Here is a 21,516-nt window from a genome sequence, read left to right on the forward strand (position 1 = left end):
CCTTGTGGAAAGTGCTAATAAACACACCAAGGAACGAATAAGCTGGATTTCTGAAGTGTTAAGTGCCGTGAAGGAAATGAAGCAGGATGACGTGGTATAGAGTGCCTGGAGTCGGGTCCTTTTACAGGAGATCTGGGAAGGCTTTAAAACTCTGGGCTGAGATCTGTGGAGGAGCCACGGGAAGGGCATCCCAGGCACTGGGACGGTGAACACAAAGATCTCGGCACCGCCTAGGACTAATGGTAGACGGGGTGGCCGGGCAGTGGAACACGAGGGACAGTGGGAGACGGCTGTCGGTTTCTGCACAACCTTGTGGCCCTGCGAGGACTCCGAAGTTGATCCTGGAAGCATCAGAGTCCCTGGCTGGTTTTCAGCAGGAGAGCGGCACAGTCGTATGTGTTTTTTTCAAGGTCACACTCACTTTTGTGTGTGTGGAGGGGCAAGAAGGAGCAGGGGGACCTGGCAGGGGCCACTGCAGGTGTCAGAGCTGGGGGCCTGGACCAGGGTGTAGGCAGTACAGGTGGAGAGAAGCAGATGAAACCCTGAGGTTGAATCAACAGAACTGGTGATGGATTTGGAGTGGGTGGCGGGGAAAGAGGAGCGTCAGGATGACTCTCAAGTTCTCAGATTGATTAACTGGTGGGTGGAGGTGCCATTTGCAGGCACGGGAAGGCATGGGGGCTGGTCTGGAGGAGGAGGAAGTTCTCTTTTGCAAATGCTGAATTTGAGCTGCCTCCTGGGTGTACAACGGGATATCAGACATGCGGTTGGCACTTGTTCTGTGCACCAACTTTTCCTTTTCTACTCCCAGACACATGGTGGGATGCACTTCTCTGCCCACTTGAACTTGGAGGAGGTCATCTGACTTGCTTTGTTCAATGAAATATGAGCAGATAGGAGCTTAAGCATCTGCATGATTCCCTTGCTCCTTTTTCTCTCTGCCTGAATGTTGAGAAGTGCTCCATTAGACCTGTCAGCTTGGGTCTTGGAGAGAGGCTAATGTGGCTCAGAGGGGACAGTCAGCCAGGGACAGGTAGTGTGAGTGAGAAATAAGCCTTTGTGGTTTTAAACCACTGAGATTCTGGGGATGTTTGTTACCACAGGATAGCCTATACTAACTGACTGATACAAAGCTCAGAGTGTGGAACTCAGAAAAGTGCTCATTTAATTTTGAGAGTCACCGTCACCAGCGATTGATTTAACATCTTTAAAAAAATCATATTAGAAGATACTGGGAGTAAGACTAGCGAGAGAAATACCCTTTGCCTTCTCTGCACAGTATGATGCAACACTGTTCCGTTGAGTTCACTACCTTTCCCCCAAAGTCAGGCTTTACCCCAACATCCTCTGAAAAGCTCAACGCCCAGGATGATTCTCCAAGTCTCTCCCATCTCTGCCACCTTCCTCCCCTGTCAATTTGTCCTTTCTGATGTCTGTGGGAGAATCCCTCCCTCCCACCGCCACCTCCACAGCCCCATTCATGTCAGCCCTGTAGGGGGGCAGGCAGTGCTGGCTTCAAGCCTGAGGTCTGCCACCTAACAGATGGATGACCCTCAGGGATAACACCCTCTCTGAGCTTCAGTTGCCCCGAGAAATGGGACTATGGATGAGACAGTGTTTAAGATTAAGTAAAACAAAGCACATGAAGTTCTTGGGACCCACAGTGGTCAATATAGGGTCACTAGTCTTACACCACGATTTTCTGGTCACTACCCTCCTGCCTCGCCCACTGCGCAGCCTCTTCACCAGTTTCCCTGCCTCCAGACTCATTATCCCCAGTCATGTCCCCCTGCTGCCTCCAGAAACAGCTCCCAAGGCAAGCTCTGACCGTGTCACTCCTGTGCTCAGAACCAGCCATGGCTCCCTATTACCTACACAGTGATGTCCAACCTCCTCACCCTGGCCTTAGGCCCTCCTTTCCTCTCTCCCACACAGCAGCAACCCGATCCGTATCTTCTCCCTTAAACAGTCTCTTAATCCCTCAGTCAGAGTGGTCTAAAGAGCCCTGGCATGAGAGGCAACCTGAGTTCTAGTCCCTGCTCTGCAACTGATTTGTAGTGTAGCCTTGGGCGGGGGGGGGGGGGGGGGGGGGGCGGTTTCTTAAGCAAACATCCAGCTTGTGGGAGCCTAGCTACTACCTCATTCCCAGCACGGCTTGGCCTGTCCCTCCTCCCCCTCCCCCCTTCTCTCCCTCTCCCCTCCTGCAGTGGGAGAGAAGTCAGGCAGGTGAGGGAGCACAGCCTTGCCCTGCTGGGCTGCTGGGACCCGAAGGTCTGAGTAATTAAACCTCAGGGAGGCGGGGTCTGGTCAGCGCCAGGGCTGGAGTGCAGGTTAGACTGAAATTGCCCCTTGTTTCCAGGATTCAGAGTGGGGCACTGGGAGGAGGTGGGCAGAGTCCTGAGCACTGGGGGTGTGGGTGTGGCCAGTGAAATGGGGTGGGTGGTGGGCAGGGAGAGAGGGGGACAGTGGCATTTACTGAGTTCATCCTGAGCAAAATGCTCACCAACATCGTATCTTTTTTTCAAAGTGCTATGTAAGTGTCAGTTATTATGATGCTTAACCTTCATAATTGCCCATCATTATATTAAAATAGCTCCCATTTAGTGAGCACTTACCATACACTGGGCCCTGCTTTAACTTCTCTAAGGCTCCTGACTTACCTAATTGTAATGATACCTCTACAAGACACCTGTTATTTTATTATGGTCTCCCCACTTTATGGGTAAGAAAATTGTGTGGTTAAGCAATTTACCCAAGGTCACGCAGCTCACAGGTGTGCAGGGCCCTATCTGAATCCAGGTTGTCAGGACTGTGCCTACTCAGTGCCCTGCACGGCCCATATAGACCATACTGCTACCCCCTCCCTCACACCCTTGTCCTCATTTGACAGGTGAGGAGACTGAGGCTAAGAGGAGGGGAGGAACCTGCCTAAGGTTGCAATGGGGGGACCAGCCTGCTGGCTCTGGGGAGATAACAGAGGTGGAGGAGTGATGGGGACCCTCACAGAGTAAAGAAGGGAGGAAGAATATGGACTTAAGGGTCATCAGGGGCCTGGGTTTGAATCCCTGCCCCAATAGGTCCCTTCAGGACTCCAATTATGTGTGTACAATAGAGTCTGAATTTGTCCCACTGCTGCTGTATTTAAAAAATTCTTGTTCTTTCTGTGTTTCAGTTTAAATAGTAACTATTGCTATGGTATCCTACTCATTAATCTTTTCTTCTGCAGTTTCTAGTCTGCTGTCAATTTCATCCAGCGTATATATCATCTCACACATTGTAGCTTTCACCTCTCAGTGTTCCATTGATCTTTTTGATATTTTCCATGTCTCTATTTCACTTTGAGAACATGTGACATACAGTTATAATAGCCTTTAAAGTCCTTGTCTGAGAATGCTATCATCTTCATCACTCCTGAAGTTGGTTTTGGTGGATTCATTGATCTCCTCATCATGGGTTTCACTTTCCTGTTTCCTTGAATACCTGCTAATTTTTAACACGTTAAGCGCATGTCAGTCACCGGTGACTGAAACAGAAAGGAAGACAAAACAGGCTTCGTGCTTAATGTGTTAATCGACTCCAAGGTGTCGTGAATTCTATCTTGTTGGATCCTGGGTAGTTTTCTATTTCTATAAAATTTCTTAAGCTATCTTCTCCAGTGTATTTAAGCCACTTGTTAATAGTTTAATCCTTTTGGTCTTGTTTTTAAGAATTGTTAGCAGACCTGAAGTAGTGCTTAATCCAGGGGCATTTACTCCCCATGATCTAGGCAAGAATCTCTGTGTATCTACTCAAATCCCCGAGAACCGTGGGGCTCCCAGTCGGGCTAGTAGAACAGACTCGATTCCCAGCCTGTGTGAGCGCTGGCTCTGTTATTCCCCATCCTTTCGGGTGGTCTTTCTCCAGAGTTTCCTCAAATGAGTACACTTATCTGGACTCAGTGGACAACTTGAGAGGGACCCTCTGTAGCTCTTCTGAGTTCTCTGTTTTCTTCTCTCTCCTCTTGGTACGCTCTGTCCTATGGACCCGAAGTGTCCTGTTCCTCCTGGGTTCTCAGCAGTGTCTCAGCTGCACCTGGTTCCTGCATCATGGCCTGGAAATTCTCTCAAGACAGGAGATCACTGGTCTCACCTCTCTGTGCCCCATCTCTCAGGGATGGCTGTCCTCCGCTGTCTAATGTCAGTGTCTTGGTCCTGGTGCTTGACTTCTGGGGCTGGTTTCCTTATTCATCAAAGGGGAATATAATAGTAACTAGAGGCCTGATGCACGAAAATTCATTCAAGAGTAGGCCTTTCTTCCCCCGGCTGCCGGCACTGGCTCCCCTTGGCACCCGGGACCTGGGCTTCCCTCCTTTGGCCACCCGCAGGCACCCAGGACCCAGGCTGGCTTCCCTCTGGCCCTGGCTTGGTCAGGAAGGATGTCCGAGTGATGTCTGGAAGACGTCCGGTCTAATTAGCATATTACCCTTTTATTATTATAGATTACCCCCTCTTCCCAGAGTTGTTGTGAAGATTAAATGAGATAATCTACCAAACCACCAAGCCCCAGGCCTAGTATCAAATAAGTACTCAATAGATGGTGCCTGCTACTATTATATCACTGCTGTAACCACTGCTATATGGTACTAATGGCTGAGGAAATGCATAATGGGCAAAGCCATCAGGAATTTAGAGATGTCTTTATAATCACAGTAGCACATGATAATTATATAGAATAAAATAGTGGCCTGTTATGTGCTACGCCAGTGATTCCATGTACACTCAGTGCTTGGTGCCGTTACGTGCTAGGTATACAGCAGACAAATTGGAGAACCCCTGGCAACAGCCATCCCCAGGAGTTTAATAACCACCCTGACCTGGGTGCAGACAAAGCCAAGGGGGATTTCTGATGGCACAGTTATGGCAGCGTTGCAGCAACAGGAGTAGGAGTCACCTGGGTCCGGCTTCACCCCCTCCCCTGCTCCCCACAGTCAGAGTAGTCAGCAGCCCGTTCTGGGTTCAGAGCTGGGCTCTTCTCCCCTCCCCATTCTAAGTCTCAAGCACTTGTGGCTGAGGTTTGTGGTTCTTTTTTCTTTCTCTCAATGAATACATAATTGTCTCATAGGATGAGCCGAGATGATGGCTGTAATAAAACCGGCTCATTACATCCCTCTACACAGAGCTGTTTAATGAACACATGGCTGCCAGCCCTCCTTGGCCCCTGAGTCAAATGAAAATGAAATGCATTCCACAGTATCATTTAATTAGTTAGGGTGTGGGTTGGGGAGAGGGAGGAGATAGTATGGGGCAGAGACAGAGAAAGGAGAGAGCATGAGGGTGGGAGAGAGAGGGGCAGGGGAGAGGCAGAGAGGATGAGGGAGAGCAGGAAGGAGGAGAGAGGGTGAGGGGAGGAAAGGAGTGGGCCAGGAAGGGGGAAGAGGTAAGGTGGGACCTACATTTGGATCTAACTCTCCAAATCCCTCTTATAGGGAGGGAAGCACTGGTGGGCTCATGATTCCCATTGGAAAATGAGGACAAGTTCTATGTGCTGCCCACCGCGTTAGGGGCTAGATGAGACAGGCTCCAACCATGAACACAACAGACAAGATCTCTGCCTTCTCAGGTGGAGAAGACAGGAATTCGGCAAATAGTCACATCATGAATACACAGAAGTACAGGTAGCTTGTGGTTATTTGCAGGATTGTGTTTAGAGGAGGGGTACAGAGTGGTTAAGAGAGTGGGCTCTGAAGAATGACTGCCTGGATTATAATCCCAGCCACATTATTGGAATAATGAGCAAGTGACTGTGGGAATGTGAGCAAGTTACTTAACCTCTCTGGGCCTCGGTTTCCTCATTTCTGAACTGGAGATAAAAGTAAGTAGCTCATAGGGAAGTTGGGAGGATGAAACAAAATGATATGTGTAATTCACTTAGAACAGTGCTTGGTACCCAGAAAGCAATGACGGATTCTCCTTGACCAGACCTCGACCTTGGCTTGCATATCCATTCTTGCCAAGTCCAGTTTCAGCAAGAACCCTGCTAAGTCAGGCTAGAGAGAATCTCTCACCGTTGGCATCTGATCACCCTGGCCTACGTTCAGTTAGAATCCCGTTAGGTCACTTTAATAAGTACCTCCTGCCTTGTTGCCGTCTCTGAGTAATTTTCCATCCACCAACCCCCTCACACTGCTGTTTGGCTATAAAACCCCGCTTGGGCGTGTTATATTTTAAATTGTGCTTAGTTTTATATTGATGTCTCTCTTCCACTATTGGCAACGGTTTTTAAATAAAATCTGTCTTTATAACTTTAATTAGTGCCTGGATTTGGTTCTCTTTGGTAGCACTTGATATATTCCAATGTTGAATATAAAAGAGCTAAAAAGTAAAGCAAAAGGATTAGAGGCTGTGGTTTAGCCCGGGGACCAGGACAGTATTTTCTGAAGAGGTGCATCTTAAGCTGAGATCTGAAAGATGATCCACCTGTCAAGAAGAGGAGACAAGTGGCTAATGGGCCTCTGTTTTTCACTGGCCTGTCCAGAAGTCATTCCTCTTGTGGTAGAACCACTCCCCAATTTTCCTTTAAAAAAACTCTCTACCCACTCTCAGTCCATCCTGGTGGGGCTAACCCATCCCTTGGCTTCTGCCACCCGTCCCTGACCATTCAGTTAATTTCACCTGCTGGCTATAGTAATCATTGTAGTCATGGGCAGATGACCCAAGCCAGACCAGTGAGAATCATACCAGGAAAGAGAGATGCAAGCCAGTGTGATGCAATCCTAATGCTAATAGAGTGGAGAGCATGACTGTGAAAGACACCAATCTAGAAGAGATGGAAAGACAGTGTCCTGATGACATCATGTAAGTGCCTGGATCCAGCTACGCTTGAAATCATCAACTCCCTGGGTTTTTCAGGTAAATGTACCAATTAATTTCCCTTTTTTTTTTAATGCTTTTTTTTTATTTTTGCTAAAAGTATTACAAAGGGTATTACATAAGTGCCCTTTTTATCCCCCCCACCCTTGACAAACCCCTGCCCTCCCTTACCCCCCAGTGTCTTATGTCCATTAGTTATGCTTATATAGATGCATACAAGTCCTTCGGTTGATCTCTTACTCCCCTCCCTCCTGTCCCCCAACCCTCCCTGGCCTTCCCACTGCAGTTTGACAATCAGTTTGAGGCAGCTCTGCCTCTGTATCTATTATTATTCAAAAGTTTGTAATGGTCTTTATTATCCATGAATAAGTGAGATCATGTGGTGTTTTTCCTTCATTGACTGGCTTATTTCACTTAGCATAATGCTCTCCAGTTCCATCCATGCTGTTGCAAATGGTATGAGTTCCTTCTTTTTTACAGCAGCATAGTATTCCATCGTGTAGATGTACCACAGTTTTCTAATCCATTCATCTACTGATGGGCACTTAGGCTGTTTACAGATCTTAGCTATGGTGAATTGTGCTGCTATGAACATAGGGGTGCATATATCCTTTCTAATTGGTGTTTCTGGTTCCTTGGGATATATTCCTAGAAGTGGGATCACAGGGTCAAATGGGAGTTCCATTTCCAATTTTTTGAGGAAACTCCATACTGTCTTCCATAGTGGCTGCACCAGTCTGCATTCCCACCAGCAGTGCAGGAGGGTTCCCTTTTCTCCACATCCTCTCCAGCACTTGTCGTTTGTTGATTTGTTGATGATGGCCATTCTGACAGGTGTGAGATGGTACCTCATTGTTGTTTTGATTTGCATCTCTCGGATGATTAGTGACTTTGAGCATGTTTTCATATGTCTCTTGGCTTTCTGAATGTCCTCTTTTGAGAGGTGTCTATTTAGCTCCTTTGCCCATTTTTTGATTGGATTGTTTATCTTCTTTTTGTTAAGTTGTATGAGTTCCCTATAAATTTTGGAGATTAGGCCCTTATCAGATATGATGTTGGCAAATATGTTTTCCCATGAAGTGGGTTTTCTTGTTGTTTTGTTGATGGTTTAATTTCCCTTTTAAAAATTAGTTTGTTTAGACAAGATTGTATTTTTTTTTTGCCACTTGCAACAGAAATAATTCTTTTTGATATTGTACATTTCTGGCAAAGGAAATAGCCTATGAAGGGTCTCAGAGGAGAGAAGGATCATGGTTTATTCAAAAAAACCAAAGAATGCCAGTGTGACTGACACGTGATGTGTGAGGGGAGTGGTGAGGTCTGCATATCATGGCTCAGGGTGCCAAGAAACCTGAGCATACATGGGGGAAAGTGGAGAAGCTAAAAACATTGACAAGAATTTATAATTCTTTATAATCAGTTTACCCCATGATCTGTCCCAAAGGCCTCATTTCCTGTTGTGCCTCAGGCTCAACTCCTTATCCACTCATGGAAAGTTCTGAATCAAAGACCCCAGGACAGTTATGACTGGACAGTTATGGAGCATGAATACTTCTTACTTAAATATCCTCATTTTACTTTATTTAAGTAAGTAACCAAATAATATAAAATTATATTATCATGGTAAAAAGTCTAATAATATGAATGAAGAAATGGTCTCATTTTAAAGAATGGGAATTGGGTCCAAGAATCTTCATCGTGCATAGAAAGATGCTGGGATAATAACAACAATAATAGTTCCCATATTATTTTGGTACCACCTATATTCCAGCCTCTGTGCCAGACTCTTCAATTATTTTTTCTTGTTTTTCATCACAACCCTAGGAGGTATGTGCCATCATTATCCTTATTTGACAGATAGGGCAGTCATGGCACAGAGAGGTTAAGAAACTTGCCTGAGATTATATGACTAGTAAGGGGCAGAGCCAGGATTTAAATTCAAGCAATCTGGCTCCAGGACCCATTCCCTCATTCCTGGTCAAGAGCAAATTTCCTTCATCAACTTGGTAATTTTATCTGGAACTCAGAGGGAAATGAGTGATCCCAGGAGTCTGAAGAGAAAAGCCAATAGTTGCCCTGAGAGCTTTCCATGGTTCTGAAATCCACCTGGAAACTAACTGACACAGGAACCTGCACCTTGGATCTACTCTCCTGACCTGCCCCCACCCTCTCTCTCCCCTCCGACCGCCCCGCCCTCATCCCCTGTCCACAGCTGTTCAGACTCCTCTTTATAACACCCACCTGGTCTAACCTGACATTCATTCCTTTTCTTATGAGCCTTCTCAGTTGAGCTTTGGACCGGCAGTATTCCCAAGCCATAACTCTCTTTGCTTTTTCTCTTGATCAAATCTGTGTTTATACTTGGGATTTAGGGAGGAAAACAGACCCGAGTTCGGTTGTTTGTGGTGTGACCTTGGGAAAGGCCCTCCACCACTCAGAGGACAGAAGTCTCATCTGAGCAAAACCCACACTGGACTCGGAAACACTGGAGCTATAGGCAATCTGGGGACATAATATATACAAGATGTACATTAGGTAAGGCCTAAACATCCGAGGGTTGCAAACCCTGCATGGTCTCTGTCATGATCTTTTTGTCTCAATGATTACCTGTAGTCTCTGAACACAGATGCATCTCTGGGCCTTTTCACATATAGCTCTCTGACTGGCATAGCCTCCAACATGTCTGCTGAGCTCAGGTGCCACCTCCTCCAGGCAGGCCACTGTCATCTCTACCGCATTACCAACAATCCCAGACTGAGTATGTCTCCCAAACCTTTGAGGTGTTTGAGGGTGAAACTAATTATGGAGTATATAATAAAACAATGAGATATGGCAGCATTCCATGCCAACACCCAGTCTTTTAGAGACAATCTGTGGTACCAGAGGAGCTCTAGGCTTAGAATAAGAACTAGGTTGTTATCTGGAATTTCCTAAATACACTGGCATCATGACTTCAGGCACCCTCTTTGCAACATAAGGGATTCGAGAACTCACTAAATGATTCAAGAACTCACTGTTTCCACAAACATGCCTTGAGTGTCCACTGTGAGTGTGGAACTGGGTCAGGCCCAGTGCAGGGGTGGGGTGAATGCAGAGGGAATCAGACCTGAGTGGTAGGAGAGGACAGGCCTGGACAACATCACAGGACCCAGGAGAGACCAGAGCTAGACAGCTCAGATGAAGGAGGGCCCTGTCAAAGCATGGGCATCAAGCAGGCTTCTTGTGGGAGAGAGTATTTGAGTGGGGGATGAAGGATTTAAGATGATATAGGAGGCAGAGAGCATTTCAGAGAGAATGAAGGTCTTTGGTTCTAGTGGTCTAAGGTCCGTGATTCTGGGCTCTGGGCTCTATAACTCTGGTTCAATGTCATTTATTTTTCTGCTGTAGATTCCATGGCTCGGGATTCTGTGACTCTGGGTTCTGAATCTCTGGGTTTAGAATCCTGTGATTCCAGGGTCTTTGCCTCTAATTTCTATGGTTCTAAGTTTTGCAATCTATGGTGCCGGGGTCTGTGATTCTACAGTCTTGATTTTGGGTTATATAATTCTGAGTTCTGGGCTATATTTATCATTTTGAGAACTGCATCATGTTTATTCATCTCCAAGCCCAAAGGCAGGTGTTGGGGAAGAGAAGGAGATCCCTACATTCCCCCGCCCCCCAGCTCCTCTGAAGGATGTTGTCTCCTCCCCACAACAGGCAAGTGGTCAAAGGAAACCCCTTCACCTGTCCCTTTCTACCCTCTCTTACAGTCCTTTCCATTCCAGTTTCTCTGCCCCCAGTGAGGTGCCCTATGGGGGCCAAGCTGAGAGGGTGTGATTGGAAGGGCCAGTCCACCTAACTCGGCAGGGCAGAACATATCTATCCCAGGCCCTGCCCATTCCTAAGTGATGGATGGCCTGGGTAGGGCACTGCTCTCAGCAAACAGGCCCCCTCTGTCCTGAAATAACCTGAGGGCTTACCCCTTCCTGAAGAAGGAGAAGGAGGGAGTGTGACTTAGGGCCCTTAGATGCACTGCACACTACCAGGGAGTCATCACGGTGGATTAAGCACCACCCTACCCTGGTGTCATCCCTCAGGCTGCTTCATCTCCTGATGAAGGCCACTGGAGTCCTGCTTAGCCCCTCTGTTCTTCCTGAGCCAAACCCAACAGAGACAGGAAGTAGTAGAATTGGTGCAACTCCTCCCCCAACACGCACACACATGTGCACGCATGCACGTGACATAACCATCTCCGGCTCCCAAGAATTCTGGGCTCTCTAGAGGGAGGGTCTGTTGGAATAGAATATAAGAAGTTCAAGGACAGACGTGTCATTTATCTCAGGGTATGGGTGTGTATGAACTCGACTGGGTGTGTGAGAGAGGCCTGATGGGGGGGACCATGGCTGTCCCCAAGGGTGTGGGTGGTGGCCTTGAGATAGCACAGCTCTCCCAGAGTGCCTGTCCCAGCTGGTGTGAGGTGCATCCTTGCCCATCTGGTGATAGCTTCACTCTCACTCTCTCTCTGGGCCCATGGCGGGTGAGGGTTGGGAGAGAGAGCCGCTCTTCTTTATTTGGTTTTTAGATAATGGACCAAAAAATTAAATCTAAACTCTTTGCAGGGGGGTCATTCTTTCTAATCACTCACCCTGCTGCTCAGATCTCCACAACTTGATTACCTCTAATTAGATTAATTAGGTGGAGAATGATTTCTTTTCTCTGGGAACACGAATGGTTGCCAGTGTTTCCGAGTCCAGCGTGGGCTTTGCTCAGACGGGACTTCTGTCCTCTGAGTGGTGGGGGCCTTTCCCAAGGTCACACCACAATCAACTGAACTCAGGTCTGTCCGATTCTGAAACCAAAACTCTTAACTTTCACACAATTGTTCTCACCTTAGTCATCTCCCCTCCCCTCCCCTCCTGGGTGTAGGATAGAGTGCACCCTCTCCAGCACCCAGGAGCTGGGTTAGGGTGTGGCTCCCCCCACGTGGACAGCGAGCTGGCCTCCTGAACAAACCCTTCCTCATGTCCCTTGCTGACTGCAGATCCTCTCTCTGTCCTAAATCATGGGTCCCTCTCACCATAAGCAAGGATGGGGGAACGATTCTAGGAGACCAGAGCTGGCAAACTGCAAGGGCATTCGGAAGAGCGCTCTCTGTGGAGTTGTTGGCCAAGGAATTGAGAGAGACGCTGGAGGCACCTGGCCCTTCTGCCCCAACTCATCCTGGGCACCTGTGATCCCTAGCTGCACATCCCTGGCTGCACATCTGAGCCATGTCAGCATAAGCTCGGGGGGCTGGCCTCCACCCCCACCACACCTGAGATCACCTGGCTCCACTCCCAGGCTCAATGCCTGAGCCCTGGATGGGCCCTGACCTGCAACAGGAGAGGGTGGGTGTCAGTTTCACCCCCTGGGGCTCAGCACCAAGTCCTGGTCTCTGGGTTTCCACCTCCATGCCGGGCACCTTGCACACACTGTCACTGACACGCCCCCTCTAGACCTCCCTGTGTTCTGCAAGTATTCATTGAATCCCCACCCTGTGTGGCCCGGCTGAGACAGGCATGCACGTGCTCTGGAAGAGCTGAGCTACCCTGACACCATCACCCTCACACTCAGGGACAGTCACTGTCCCTCCTCTCACATACAGTCACGTGCATACACACCCACACCCTGAGGCGTCTGCTTTTACCCCAGCAGCCCCAGGCAGAGCCAGAGATGGAGTCGAGGGCCTGGGAAGCAGGGAGGCCTTTACGGCCCCCACGCGTGCACAGACAGATGCACACGCACTCTGCTTTCCCGCCAGGGTACATCTGCAAGAAAAATCATTACCAGCTCCCAGTGACAGGATTTACCATCCAGGCCTTGCCCTCCCACCACCGGAGACCAGTGACCGCCACCTGTTCCCTGACGTTTTTCTGAGAATTTTGCTGGTGAGGGGGACCATCCAGGGAAGATTCGAGAACAGAAGATCTGGAGCCAGAAGCCTAAAGACAGACGAACCATGTCTAGTAGCTAAAGACAGGCCCTGGGGACAGTTTGAAGGAAGGGAGCCTGGAGTCCCAGGTGGGCTATAGACTGGGTGATCAATAGAGGGGTGAGCGTGTCCATGGAGAAGCAGCAGTCACTTGCACGGCCGGAGTGAGAATGGCCCTTAGAAGTCTGCACCTACTGTGGGTGCTTCACTCGCCTCACCCTAGTCCCCGAGGGGCTCTGCTGCTGCTTCCTGTTCTGCCCCTTTCTCTGCACAGCTGTGGCCACTTGATCCCCACTGTGTGGCCAGAGGGCTCTAGGATACATGACCAACCCTGCTCCAGCCAAGGGGGTTTAAGGAATTCTACAGCCTGTAGCGGGTGGGATGGATTTTGGAGTCTGGCCTGTTTTGAATTCCAGCCACTAACTCCCTGCAGGAGCTGAACAGCCTCCTTCTCATCTCTGGGCCTAGGGTCCCTCATCCTCTCAACAGGTTATGGAATCTGCCAGGACCCCATGTGGGCTCCCACCAGGCAGAGGTGGCATCTGCAGGAGCTCAGTGGACGTTTGTTCCAGTCGCCTCTGCAGCCACCACAGTGCCTGGCTCCAGGTCAGTGCCCAGTAAATTGGTGAGATAAGGAAAGGAGCCCATGCTGCATGTGGCCAGCTGGGTGGAGGCATTGGGAGTTTGGCTGCCAGACATCAGGGAAGACTTCTTGGAGGAGGCAGGCCTTGGGCTGGGTAGAATTTGGATAGTGGAGGGGAAGGCATACTAGGAGGCGGAGACTCCATGGGCAAAAGGAGGGAGGTAGGAAGGCGAGGAATTAAGGTGAGACCTCTCTCTTGTGTTGTGAGGCTGGCATGGAGTATTGTGTGTGTGTGTGTATGTGTGTGTAGCAAGTGTGGTCCCAGAACAGTGCTGGGCTTCCAGGGACATTCGGTAATGGGGGCTCCTTTCCCTTCTTCAGCTCATCCAGGTGACCTTCTTCCCTCTATCTTCAGAGATGGCCTCCTGAGTTGGTCACAAGTGGTCCCAGTGGGGAGCAGACTTCAGTGCAGAGACCTGGGGGGACCATGGACACATCACCCCTCTTGGGGAAGACCACCAGGCTCTTCTTGCCATGAAAGCTTGGAGCTGGGAGGCTCCTCCAGCACTTCCACCCTGTAGGAACCTGGCACAGAAAGGTTAAGGGAGTGGCCCAAAGTCACCCAGCTCTCAGTTCGGGCCTCCCAGTGTTCTGCTCTCTCTCCAGCCTCGGGGTGGGGGTGGGGGAGGCCTTTGTCTACAAACACCTGAACTGAGAGCCTTAAGGATTCCTCTTCTCCCCTGTCTGCCCTCTGCCCTCACACCCACTCACTCACCAGACTGAGATGAGCTTGAAAGGGGACCCAGGCCAGTGATTTGTAGGCCCATCCGGCTGAGGTCTGGGCTGGGAGGGGGAGGGTTAAGTCTTGAACAGCCCTTTCTGGTTGGTGTTTAACTTGCAGTTTCTAAAGGCCATCAGAAGCCCCACAGAACAAACGTTTTTTGTCTTAATGACACTGCAGTAGATTAAAGAGGACCATCTCCCAGCCAACATTGAAGAGAGACCATCCATCACCCAGAATGGCCACAGGCCGGCAGCTGGAATAACTTTCCCAGAGACCTGCCTGAGTGGAGGAAGGGCCCCCTCATTCCTGCCATCAGCAGCCTCTGCCTGGTCCCTCTGACACTCACTCCAGAGAGGACAGTCTGGAAAGACACTGAGACAGGCTGGGGCTCTGCTCAACACAGGAGAGAGCTCCCAGGCCCAGAGGACCGCACGTGGACAGCCATCTGCCTTCATCTACCTTTTCCTGTTTTTTAACCCCTTCTCTGTCCCCCTTTTCTCAGGCAATCACTGATCTGCTTTCTGTCACTATAGATTAGTTTACATCGTCGAGAATTTTATATAACTAGAATTATAGAGCATGTATTCTTTTGTCTGTTTTCTTTCACTCAGCCTAATTATTTTGTGTTTCATCCATGTTGTTGCGTGTGTAAACAGTTTGCTCCTTTTTGTGGCTGAGTAGTAATCCATTATATGGATATACCACAATTTGTTAAACCATTCACCTGTTGATGGCATTTGGGTTGTTTTCAGTATTTTTGATATTACATAGAAAGCTGCTATGAACACTTGCGTATGAGTCTTTGGCTAAACGTATGCTTTCATTTTTCTTGGGTAAATAGCTAGGAGTGGAATGGCTGGATCATATGGGAGGTTGCATGTTTAACTTTCAAAGAAGCCAGAAAACTGTTTCCATGGTGCTGTACCATTTTCCGTTCCCATCTACAGTATGGGAGTCCTCCCCGACATTTTGTGCTTCAGTTTCTTTAATTTTCACCATTCTCAGAGGTGTGCAGTAATATCTCATTGTGGTTTTAATTTGTATTTTTCTAGTAACTAAAGATGTCAAGCATCTTTTCGTGTAATTATTTGCCCTCTGTATCTGTTCAAGTCCTTTGTCCATTTAAAAAATCGGGCTGTTTTATTTGTATGGAGTTTTGAGATTTCTTTATATATTCTGGAAACAAGTCCTTTATCAGATATACTAGAGGCCCAGTGCATGAAATTCATGCACAGGTAGGGTCCCTAGCGGCCGTTAGCTGCCGGCTGCCGGCGGGGGCCTTCCTTTGTTCCACACTGCCCCCTGATGGTCAGCACACATCATACCAACTGATCAAACTTCCCAGTCAGTTGAACTCCCAAGGGGACACTTTGCATATTAGGCTTTTATATATATAGATGACTTGCAGATCTTTCCTACAGTCTAGGGTTTGCCTTTTCAGTCTTTAACCAGTGTCTTTTGAAGGTCAACAGTTTTAGATTTAATGAGGCTGCCATTCCAACCTTGCTGCTCATTACAGTAATCACGCCATCTGCCATTGTGGGCTCTACATCCCCATAGATGCCAGGGAATCAGTTCTGGAACAGGCCCTTCCCATAGGGTTAAATCCAGTGTTGCAGGGCCGTCTCCCTATACCAATGTGCTTTACTAGCCAGCTTATATTCTGCTCTCCTGGTCCGGCACCTCCAGGATCCATTTCCCCATCTGCTCCCCTGGTTCCTGCTGGTTCTCATAGCAGGTCCTGCAGCTGCTTGGATATATATAACTCTCTCTCCTCCCCTGAAAGATGCAATTTCGGGGCAGTTGGTTTATGCTTAGATTTGAGCCTCATTGTAGCAGGTCTTATTGTATGAGGCACCTCCTCAGTTGAGGCCTCTGCATAGTCTTCTCGCAAGGAGCTTTCATCTTTCAACATGGGTGAGTGGGTCACTTTGCAGGCTTAGGGGTTCAGGGGAATCTGGGTTCTCCAGTGAAGTGCATCCATCCAGACAGTGTCACCCCAAGTCTCAGTGACTTCTCCTTTCCTCCAGGGCCCTGACTTTGGCAAGAAGACTTTCCTAGCCAGAGCTCACCCTTCCTTGGAGCTCTGCCACTCCCCTGGTGAGGTCCTGTGCCTGCCTCTGGTTACAAGAGAGGGATGTCTCTTCATATGCTGTCAAGTAGCTTCTCTGATGAACATCTTGCTTCAAATTGTTGATCGTTAAATCTGAGTCTATAATTTTCAGTCTTTAGTGTATCACAGTATACATTAGTGTATCACAGTATATATTATGGAAACAAATCCTTTACCAGGTATACCAGATGTATAGTGACACTTAACAATAGCCTCTAATTCCAATTTCCTTATAATTACTTATCTCGCATACGTCATGGTGCCAGAGATCTTGCACCAGCCAGTGCACACTCCCGCCCACCTGTACCTCTTCCCTGTTCCCTTTGGTGAATGTCACCACATGCCAGGGACTGTTGCTACTCCCCTATCAGCAGGGACAAGGTCCTCACCGCCATCTCAGCCATTTCGTCTTAGAGCCTGCTTCCTAGGGCCATTTCTACTACCATTTAAGCGAGATTGGGTTCCCTAGAAGCAGAGCCTGAGATGAGGATTCTTAGGGAAGTCATTTACTGGGAAGAGGGGAATGAGGGGAGCAGGTGGGACAGGAGAAGGAGCTAAACAAAGATGTTGTCTCCAGGCCCAGCAGAGCTGACTTGGGGCAGAGGGCTACCTACTGAATATCAGAACAGCCCTGGGGAACTTGGGCCCTTGGGCTGGCTTTTCCAGAGAAGCATAATATGGGGTGTGTGTGTATGTGTGTGTGTGCGCGTGTGTGAGAGAGTGTGTGTGTGTGTGTGCACGTGTGTGAGTGTGTGTGTGTGTGTGTGCACGTGTGTGAGTGTGTGTGTGTGTGTGTGTGTGCACGTGTGTGAGAGAGTGTGTGTGTGTGTGTGTAGGCATTATATGGAATTGGTTCATGCAATTGCAATTATGGAAACCGGAGAGTGCAAAATCTGTAATGTGGACCTGCAGCCTGGAGAGGCAGCCTGCTGGTGAATTCCCTCTTGCTTGGGGAGATCAGTCTTTCTGTTTATTCAGGTCTTCAACTGATTGGATGAGACCCACCCACACTATGGAGGACAGCTGCTGACTCAAAACATACCTGTCTAGGTGGACCTCGTGACTGGTCGTGGAATGGGTGAGACGGGGCCACTGTCCAGGCCCAGCCACCTGGCTAGCAAGTGATGTCGGGCAGACTTCCCAGCAGCTTTGGGCCCCAGATGGAGGCCTGTCAGGCAGAGGAACTGTGAGCACAGGGAACAAGAGGGGCATCAGAAGTCTCATCAGAGGCTCGAATAGGAAAAAGTCTGCTTTCACCATTTATCATTCTGCCCACCGCAGCCCTGCCCCTCTGTCTCCTGAGCACCTCTCAGACCCTGCATTCTGATCATCCCGCTGCTCTGCAGTGACCCAGTGCTGTCTGACTTTGGTTCCTCCAAAATTGCAGGTGGCTTATGTGGGAGGTGATCCCAGGAGGCTCAGTGAGGAGAGGAGAGTGGAGGGAGAACACCCTAAAGGCTGAATCAGAGAGCGCTGTGGGCTCAGTCCTGCCAGGGGCCCTCTGAGGAAGTGTGTGGGACGTGCTGAGAACTGCCACCACTATGTTCCTCTGCTGCAGGTGAACTCAGAGCTGACCCAGGTGCACGTAGTGGGGCATCCAAATCAGGAGGCTCCCACTGGGAATCCCCTCCTCTGAAGGGACCTGAGGCAGCTTCCCAGCCTGTGCTGTTCTCCACGGCTCCCTATCAACAGCCAAACCCCATCTCCAACCCAACCAGCAAAGCAGCCCCCACTTCACGCTAAAGGCATAATTTGCTGCAAATTAAACTTAATGGGACCAGAATAATTATATTGACTTTAAAAGGTACTTAGAGATGAATACCTGATTCGATATTTCAGAGCATCAACTTTTCCATTGTGTTTCTTGAGCAAAAAGGAAGAGGAGGTGAGGGGGAGTCAGAGAGAAGATGCCAAAGGAGGGAGAAAGTGTCAGAAACCATTGGAGAGACCCCCTCCTTAGGCCCCGCATGGGGAGTGGGACCCAGGCCAGCCTCGGGGAAAGCAATTTGGCAAAGTACATCCAAAGCCTTAAAAACACCCGTACCCATTTCCCTGGTAAGTCCACAAATCTATCATAAAGGAAAAATTCGAGGGAGACCAAGACCTATGTGAAGAGTCAGCCATCCCAGTATCATTGATAACAGACACATTTAGATGGGAACCATCTGAATGCCTAACAATGGCAATTAGCTACCTCAGTTACAGAACAGCCTCATGACGGAATGTAGGGTAGCCATTAAAAACCAGACAGTCAAAAAGCAATTCACGTTGGGAAGATGCTGACAAAATAGGAGTGAGAGTAAAAAGTAACGTATAAGCATTCTAGACATACCCAGAGAAAAAGAAACCTCAGGAGGAAGTTTGCAAGAATATCAACAGTTTTTAATTAATTTTTAATTTAAAGGAAAAGCACACCCTTGTGTGTCTCCTCTGCTCTGAATCCCCCCCACCACACTGCTTCACTTCTGATGCCAGATGTGTGCGTTTCTACACATCGAGCAATTCTGCGACATCAGCTGGGTGTCCTACGATTTAATTTAATTATGATACTATTTACCTGGAGTTGGCATCAGATCCCACAGGCTAAGGGTTCAGTCCCACAAGCTTGCCCCCACCTGACCCCTACAGATGGTGAGCACCAGGTCAGGGTGGGGCTGCAAGGTTGCTGAAGGAATGCGTGTTCCCGGCACATGGCTGGGGCTCAGACCCACGCTGCTGACCGACTGAAACGGCTGGGTCCAGCAGAAGCCCTTCCTCTTGCAATGTCCCTCCAGTGCTCTCTACTAAGAAAGCTTAATGTTGTACTCACTGTAAAGGGGAGATGCTTGAAGGAACTCAGCCCACTATTAAAGGTCAGGTTTTGAAGAGTGAACTTAGAACTGAGAGGCAATACATTGATAACTGGCACATGAGATCCACTTTATTAAAGTAGAAAGAGAGTGAAACTGGAAGTCAGGACACCCGGGCTTTGCCTGTGGCCTTAAGCAAGTCCCTTTCCCTTCTGGGCCTCCCTTATCTGACTAACTCTTCCCACATGTTAAGTGGGAAGAGTTAGTTGGATGAGAGGATGTCTGTTTCCTTTTGATCTGATGGTCTCTGATTACGACTGTTTGGGTAGTTATGGCCCATGGAGACCAGGAAGTGTTGACAGAAGGAAGAGCCTCCCCCAAGCCGGCCATCTACTTTCTCCCTGGCTCCCACAACTACTGAGAACATGGGCAGCACAGTGTCGATCCCCAGCTGGGTCAGGCTTCCCTGTTCAGAAGTTGAGCCTGGTGGCACAAGAATTCCCAACCCACAGTGTCTAATTCTCCCAGGGAGGGCGTGTCAACAGAGGGAGTGACGGATGTCAATAGAGGGAGTGAGCTGTCTTGTAGAGCATTTTCTCATCAAATCTTAGTATTTGAAAAGAACCTTAGTGGTCTAGTTCTATCCCTTGCTTGGTGCTGGGATTCCTTCCATACAACCGTTGTCAAACACAAAAACAATTTCACCATCATTAATAACCTTGTCACCTTTGTCATCATCATCACCAGCTACATCATCAACACCATCATTATCACCATCTACATCACTAGCACCACCACCATCATCATCATCACCACCACCATTCTCCTTGTCACCTCCATCATCACCATCATCATTACCGTCACCTCCATCATCACCATCATCATTACCGTCACCTCCATCATCACCATCAATACTGTCACCATCATCATCACCATCATCACCATTATTCTAGTTCTTATCATCTCTGTCATTTCCATCAACAACATTGCCATCATCATTATCACCAGCACCATGACCACCATCATCATTACCATATTCCATCTTATCACCTCTATAATCTCCATCAACAACATCCATAATCATTACCACCATCACCATAACCACCACTGTCTCCATCAGTACCATCAGTATCATCGTCACTATCATCATCATCATCATCACCATCATTACATCACCTCATCACTTCCACTTATTGAGTGCTTTCTATGTGCCAGGCACATGATACAGATGAGGAACAAATACAGATGGGGAAACTGAAGCTCAGAAAGGTAAAGTGGCCTCAGGCAGCACAGGTAATAAGCAGAAAGTGAGGATGCTTGAATTCAGATTTGTCTAATTCCAAAAAGCTAATCTCTGTCCACTTCACCACGCAGCCCTGAGAGCTGACCTGTGCTGTGCTCCTCCAGCGAGGGTAGGGGGTGTGTCCCCACCAGGAAGCTGCTCCATCTTCAGTGAGCACTGAAAGCTTTCCTGCAGCCCCACCCATTGGTTCTGGTTTTGACCTTTTGGGGACTGCAGAATGGCCCCAACTTCTGGCTCATGTGACAGCCTTCCTGAAGCTGGAGGTCAGCTCCCATATCCACAGAGCCTATTCTTTTTTAGGATGAACATTCTATTCCTCCAATTCTCTATATGTGAATGGCCACTTTTATGGCCTCTTTGGCCCACACCCTGGTCATCAGGGACTTCTGTGACCCCTCCTCCTGGTGTCTCTGTTTCCATTCTCACCTGAATAGCCTCTTTCCCAGCAGACACAATGATATCCTTAAAACACAATCAGGTCACATCACTCTCCTGCTCAAAACTCTGCAATGAACCCCCTCAACACTAGAAATAAAATCCAAACTGTACCATGTCCTATAGACCCTAGATGATCTTTCTTCTACTGACTCCTCACAACTTGTTTCCCACGTCTCTTTCCTCACTCACTCTGTGTCAGCCACACTGACTCTCCACTGTCCTTGAGCATATCATACCTCAGGGCCTTTGCATCTGCTGCTCCCTGTGACTGAATCATTCTCTTGACAATTATTGCAACATTCACTTTTTTACTTCAGGTCTGTGTTCAAGTATCACCCTGACCACCTTCTCTAATACAGCTCCCTCATCTTTAGTCTCTTTCCATTCACATTTTTCTTTATTTTAGGATGTATTACTTCCTAATATATACTTATTTGATTATTATCTGTCTTCCCTACTGGAATGCAGGCTCTAGGAGAGCAGGGACTTTGTCCATCTTCTTCACTTCAACATCTCCAGTGCTTAGAAGAGGACCTAATACTTAGTAGGATTCTAATAAATACATCTTTAATTAGTTAATCAATATGACCTGATTCTCATGGCCTTCTTGGCTTGGAGGCCTTGCATTTAAGGCAAGCTTCAGCTTACCTATGACCCTCTTGAAGGGTGACTCTGATGGTACAAGGCTCTGAGCTGCCCAGTTTAATA

This window comes from Myotis yumanensis, unplaced genomic scaffold (assembly GCF_028538775.1).
Source record: "Myotis yumanensis isolate MYYU_CA2020_CCGP unplaced genomic scaffold, mMyoYum1.0.hap1 SCAF_2, whole genome shotgun sequence".
Lineage (NCBI taxonomy): Eukaryota > Metazoa > Chordata > Mammalia > Chiroptera > Vespertilionidae > Myotis > Myotis yumanensis.